Source organism: Lepisma saccharinum, chromosome 18 (assembly GCF_977018435.1).
Source record: "Lepisma saccharinum chromosome 18, izLepSacc3.1, whole genome shotgun sequence".
NCBI lineage: Eukaryota > Metazoa > Arthropoda > Insecta > Zygentoma > Lepismatidae > Lepisma > Lepisma saccharinum.
Genome location: NC_139246.1, coordinates 6,839,777 through 6,846,792, shown reverse-complemented (window position 1 = coordinate 6,846,792; position 7,016 = coordinate 6,839,777). Strand labels below are relative to the sequence as shown.

At 35.9% G+C, this 7,016-nt stretch overlaps 1 protein-coding gene across 1 annotated transcript in view; it reads right to left on the bottom strand.

Moving 5' to 3' along the window:
• Window positions 1-847: 847 nt before the first annotated feature.
• Window positions 848-7,016, bottom strand: part of LOC146002365 (uncharacterized) — a 102,739-nt gene continuing 96,570 nt past the window's right edge. Inside the window, exon 2 of the mRNA XM_083140087.1 lies at window positions 848-3,600. The gene's annotated coding sequence lies outside the window, so the exon portion shown is untranslated. The remainder of the gene's footprint in view (window positions 3,601-7,016) is intronic.

Here is a 7,016-nt window from a genome sequence, read left to right as displayed (position 1 = left end):
TCGACTCACCATTTCGCCATCGAAAATTCTGTTTGCTTTTTCAATTTCCTCAAATCTATTTATGTACACTCTCCGGCAATAAAAGTGGGACACCTAGAACCTGAAATGCTCGCTTCCATGTAAGGTGTTATGTGTGTTGCCTAACTCTACGGCGATGAATAGATTTTAATAGCAAATTTTCAATGGCAGCTTCTAAAACCGCCATGCCTTACATAAAAGTTTAACATGATAAAATCACAGATTTAGAAATGAAAAATAACCCAATATGATGATTTGGCGCTAATGGTCTAAGTTAATGACCACAGACTAATGATGTGTCATACTAGTGACAATCGAACCATTAATCCAAGGTATCTTAATATATATTATTCAATATTTCTTAAACAATGAGAGTTTATATAGGTATTTTAAAGGTATCTATACATGATACATGATTGACAGGTTCGTGGAGACTATTTTTGTTATTTATGTTATTAAGTATCACATAAGCTTCCATTTTGTAGACTTGACGAAATTTTCAAATGAGTAAATGTGTGTGCTTGTACTAACTCAGAAGCTACATTTTCCATTATATTAGCAATATATCTAAACTCAATCGCTGCTACACATTATGCATTACAACTACGCGTATGATTAGATTCAGGATGTAGGATATATTTTAAATTAACAAAGGGAACCATTTTACCATAATATTCTCATGGTACAAAATCTCGAATGATAAACGCTGCTCGACATTGTATCCATAATTCAATCGACCAATAACAATCTTGGCATACCCTATCACAAGTGATGTTTGAAACACAATATAATAAGGAACTGAATACAAAATCCAACACAATTTTTAATCATGGACATTTTATTATCATTTTAAAAATAATTTGAATTATACTTCTGAATTATGTACAAAATGCAATGGATATATTGTGGTTCTTTGTTAGTAACACAAGCTTCACTGCAGTTTACAGCCACACATGATATCCTATTGGCATATTTCTTAGATCTTTTTGATTCAATCTTTCTCAATGAAGAATATAATATACACATATCCGTAATAGAGAATAATTCTAAATAGTAACGTTATAAAAATCATCACAAATGAGTTAACCGTGATATTATTTCAGTTAACATAAATTCCAAAACGCCTTATAATAATTATATAAGCTATGCTCGTAATTAATTAAAAATAGCATGGCACTTAACACTTCAGACAGTTGATTGGCTTCAATTACAGCACTCAAGTCATTTTCTGTTACAGTAATAATAATAAAATCTCACTGGATCTCCATCGTTCCATTTACAATGAACAATCACTAACTGGCACTATTTACTTGTAGCATTGTCACTGGGTACAGGTCCTCGCTACACAGTATCCTTGATACAAGCAATATCCTGAGATATTTTAAGTTTGTCTTTCTAACCGTAATAATCTTTGAAGGAATTTATTACAATATAGTGGCACAACGTAAATATACATTATATATTTTACTACAAAGACTAAATAATATCTTACAGTAAATACATAATACACAAATTAATTTATTGGAGGTTACCTTGAGCAAATTATGTTACCATTTATACCTTTTGGTGCAGGAGCTTTGTTTTAGGTTTTCAACTGAGAAATTAATCTAGATTTTTTGATGATGAAATTTGATCAAGCAAAACAATTGAAATTTAAATAGACCTTATTATCTTGCTTATGCTTAAAACAGCATAATAGCAAATTAGCGATATACGAGACAGGAAAGCAAAATAATGTCTGTGATGTACACGTTGTATTTTCATCCAATACAATTATATTAGTGATGAGTTAGGTCAATTTTTGATTCATATAGTTACGTGGAATTCAATGCTGTTATATTTTGTTACTTATTTTAAATAAACAGAAACACATATTCATGAAAACAAATTTATACATTTGCAGCTATTCTAACTTATTAATTACATGAATTTGTTGATGAAAATATCAAACAATTGTATCTTTCTTGCATTAATGCTCTGTTTAAAATTTGAAATAATTATAATGTGGTCAAGTTTGAGTACGTTGATGTTTTATCATTCTTCGTGACCTCCAGTGCTTGATTCTGTGAGCTTTCAAACACCGTAAAGTGTAAAACGTCACATTATAAATTGCCTAATTAAAGATTCAGAATTTGGCGTTAATGAAATACAACACAACGAGAAATTGAAAGGTCCGGTCTGTACTTTACATCCACAATGATATAACATAACCGAAATACTTTCACAAAGCATGTTCATTAATAGAATCATCATTTTTTTTACAAGTTGCGTAAACGCAGAAACAAGTAGAGATAGTTAACTAACTATCAAAATATAGTTACTATCGACTACAGTCCAGATCAACTTGTATTCTGATAATGGAAGGAACTATGCTTATTGTTTGTCTTGAGTTGTAGTTTTACTACGTGAATGATTACCAAATGGTTAGCTTTTGAACTTTTCAATAACATGCAATAGTCCACATTCTTGTTTCAACACGGAAGCAGAATCTGAATATCATGTAGCAAGTTGATTATTTTTTTAATGTTCGATAGCTGTTAGGTTATTTGAGGAGGAAAAATAATAAAAGAAGTCCTTCTGTTGAAATGACGTATGCGTTTCTTTAGTACTAGAAGACATGCTTAGCAGATACTTAACCGTTACACACTCGGACTGTCCTCAACTGTACATTTCAGACTTATTTTTCTTACTACTTCTTTATGGTATCACGATGTGTGACTCAAATGCAAATCTTCTAGAAATTACAATGTTTGCTCTTTAACTGTTCCAAATTTATATGCTGCAATTCAAATTTCAATTGTTTAACTGAGGGCCAAAGTGGCTTTGATTACAAACTGCTTTCTTGTGCAAAGAATTTATTAAATCATACCATCTGTTAAAGAGGTTTAGTCTTGTTAAACTACTTCAGGCGTCTGCAGACTATCTTGACCTACACTGGGCGGTTAGGTCATTTGGTACCCTGAAGCCAGCCAGCTCCTGCCCGCAAACACACACACAATTACACACACAGGCACACATACGAAAGTTTTCTTCTTTTTCAGTCGCGGTAAGAAGAGGAGAGAAGAAACTACAGCAAACTCTCTGCGGACCTTCGATCGTCCACACTTATGTATTCAGAATGGATACCATGTGGTTCTGGGTCCCGAGTCAGGTGTCCGCCTCATGCTCAAACCTGAATGGAGGGGGGGGGGAACAGTCTCGGCCACTCCTCTATCTGGTCCCGTTGCCAGGTAAATTCATCCACTTGCATCGCTAGATGACCGACTAAAAAAACTGGCAACACTGTGCACACACAATCCCTCCCGTGTCGAGGAAATGTTCTGCGTTTCTTTGCCCGAGAGTAAAGTTCTGGGAATGAGTATTTAAGTAGGTTGTAGTTTTGGCGCTTGAAGAAAAACTTGGTCCCACTGCGGCGACGCTTCAGAAATCATCTTGGGGAGCGTTGGTGGTTCTGGATGGCGGCGCTGAAGACGGGACAGCGTTTCCTGTGCTCTCTGGAGGGTCAGACGTCACTTGGATGCCCAACTTACGTCGCTGCAGAAATCGGTCACTTCCTTACTTTACATCGTGGTCTGGAACAATCTGGAAGACACAGAAAAGAACAAATATTGTAAATACCGGCAACTATGCACTCCTGTTCAGGATTGACATGTTTAAAATAACTTGTTTTAAACGTTTAAAAACACGGTTTTGTTTTCTACGAATCTAGGACAATTGCGATGAAGCCAAAATCACGGACAATTGCGATGATTTTCACGGTGAAGGTCATTTTACAAATTAGTGGTAGGACAATTGCTACGACCTAACCTAACACAGAACTAATAATGCTGTAAAAGGTTGGAACAACAAAATAAATAGGTGGTTTGGAAGACAGCATCCAAAAATTCATGATGTTCTGACCTGCCTCAAGAGCCAAGCAGAAGACACCAACATCAAGTACATGCGGATGGAACTTAATCTTGAAGGTCAGAAAAGGAAGAAACGTGACGAGAGAGTTGGAAAGTGTATTCCGAGATATTTTTATGAGGAAACGGGTCACTTCAAAAGGTGTCTCTTGGCTCTAGCTCATGATCAAAAACTTGATTGAACCAAATTCCCAGCCGAAAATATCAATATTTCACATAATTCTCTTGTAAGCGGTATTGTACGGAATGTTAAGTCACCCTTAAATTTGATAGAAGATTTAAAATGTCATCGCAATTGTCCACCCGCCCTTTCATTTCTGTGTTCATCGCAATTGTCCGCCATCGAAAATGTCCGTTTTCTACAAATGTTTAAAACGTTTAAAACATGGTGTCTTAAATATGTTTTTTTAGACTTGTTAAAAACACATTTTGATACTTGATGTTTGTAGTCTTGGTTATTTACGATTTCTGTAACTTTGTATTTTCGTTCATTCCGTGTCATATTGATTACTGTGCACAGAAATCTGTTCAGTGGCTGAAAAATTAAAAGGTATATTCAGTTATCAAAGAAACATGCCGTGGGCCACTAAAGAAAGTTCGCCTAGCTATGTTGTTTTTTTCAAGCGTTTAAAACATTTTTAAAATTGAATATTATTTGGATGAAACAGTTTTGTTCCTTGCTTAATACACTGCACATAGTTGTTAATGTCAATATTTTGTTGCATTTACAATAAAATGTATTTCCCAAAACAAAACAGAGTAGCTACCACGTGTAAAAAAAAGGGGGCCTGGCAACTGTGCATTAATTGAAGATTCTTGAACAGTCTATATGCGAGATTTAAGATTGACAAAAATATGTATTTTCAGAAGTTAGTCAAGCATTTACTTTATAACTAGAAACATGGACCTTCCTTGGATTATTAACAGATTCCTGATTAATCATTATTCTTGGCATTATGTTTTAAACCTTTTATTTGCTTAAAAGATGTCTTTCTTCGGTTCTTGATTAAGACAATGTCAGTGACTCATTAACAGAAAGATATCAATGTAGGTGAGGTTGTTGGTTACTTAAGGTTAAAAAGAAAATTCATACTTTCAGATTGCTTACACAATAACCACTTCCTTTTTTAAATTACATATTTTTCTCTTTAAATGTCTTAGTTATTGAATGAAAACCGTACCTTTCGTGCTGTATATTATCTAATGTTTCCTCTACTCTTCGCATCGAAATTCTAAATGCTAACGGGTATGTTTCTGTGTAAAGTATTGTCCACTGTAAAGAGTTGTGTAAATTTTTTTTTGGGACATTTGGACTAGCAAAAATGTTAAAGAAAATGCTTCGCTCTAAAGCGGGCCTAAGTAAATACTAATAATTCGATATTTTTACAACGAAATGCCGATCTGAAGACTGCGGCTCAATACATATATATTTATTTACTCGGTTCTAATATTAGAGGAGAAAAACTCTCATGTTGAATTGCAAACGTATTCATTTCCACCGTTGAAGTGGGTAATTTTGCACGTATTGCAGGTCGCTGGCACGGAAAATGGAATCCCTGCATGCTGTTGCATCAGTGGTTTCTTTTCGTAATACGAAAATTCCTTGTGAATAACGTGCGAAAAATCCCGAGACTGCTTTTGTTGAAAGAGCCTTCAGTCATCCGTATGTAATTCGAGGAAGGTCATTCACAATGCACCAACGGGCGGTTGTAGGTCATCGCCTGACAAGCAGGTCGAGGACCCATTCAAGGTTTGGTTCCGTCTGGGATGTGATGTTCGCACTGTTCCCCGGAGCTACATTGAAGAGGACAGGACGGAACAATTCCTGCCATCCTTCTTGCAATCATACATTTTTCTTTGCAAGAGACGTTAACAGGTGACCTAACTCGAGTAAATGTCATTTTACGTCGATGTAGATGATTCAGGAAATAAAAGTTTACTTTTCTACACAGTTTTATCCTTCGCAACGCTTTGTCATATGAAAAAGCAAATCAAATCAACCTTTAGTATTCTGTGTGTACAGCCACCATCAATAAAAATGGGACACCTAGATCCTGAAATACTCGCTTCCCTGCAAGGCGTTATGATTGTTGCCTAAGTTTACGGCGGTGGTAGAAGTTGCCGTTGAAAATTTACTATTAAAATCCTTTCATCGCCGTAGAGTTAGGCAACATGCATAACATCTTACAGAGAAGCAAGTATTTCAGGATCTAGGTGTCCTATTTTTATTGTGACCGTACATGTGACATTGTATCGAGCTTGCTGACCTACAGCGTGCATTGCTCTATTTATCGTTTCGATTCAGAAAGAGTCTGAATTCGAGTCCCGCCCAGGGGACAGATATTTCTTTAGTTTTTCCTTCCTTCAACCTTTTACTATCTAAAAATTTTGCTTTGAAGGTAGCGATTTTCTTCAAGAGGTGTAGAAGCTATAGAACAAAACCATCGAATTATAAATATAGATAACACTGTTAGAGATGTAGCTTGAATTGAATGCTAAATTGTGACCGGACAAACAGAGGAGTTGAATGTGAGATATCGATCAGATAATTTGTAGTTTACACAGGCAAGCACGGCCTAATTAGTGTTGCCCACGAGACGAGACTTTGGCCTGTCTCATCTCGTGGAAATGCTGTGAAATGCTGTCTCGTCTCGAAAATATTCGTTTGTCTCGGGACACATGATCAATCTCGTCTCGTCTCGAATTTTTAAAAGCCTGTCCCGTCTCGTCCCGTGGGCAACACTAGGCCTAATCAATGATTAACGTTCGCATTTGTTTCAAGAATTATAAAGAATAAGATAAACAGTGGAGTAGCAAGGGGTGGGCGAAGTGGGGCATCGCATTCAATGGGGTTGATACGAAGAAAGCAATAATATAAGTCAGAAAAAATATGAAAAGTATAATTTTCGTGGGAAATAAAATTAAATCATTCTGTCTTTAAATTCTATTTAAACATCATAATTTGAATAAATATCTCAAATCAGGGGCGTAACATACAGGTGGGCGGGCCCTAAGCTAAAGGTGGGCGGGCTTTAAGCTAAAGGTGGGCGGGCCCTAAGCTAAATGTGGGCGGGCCCTAAACTAAAGGTTGAC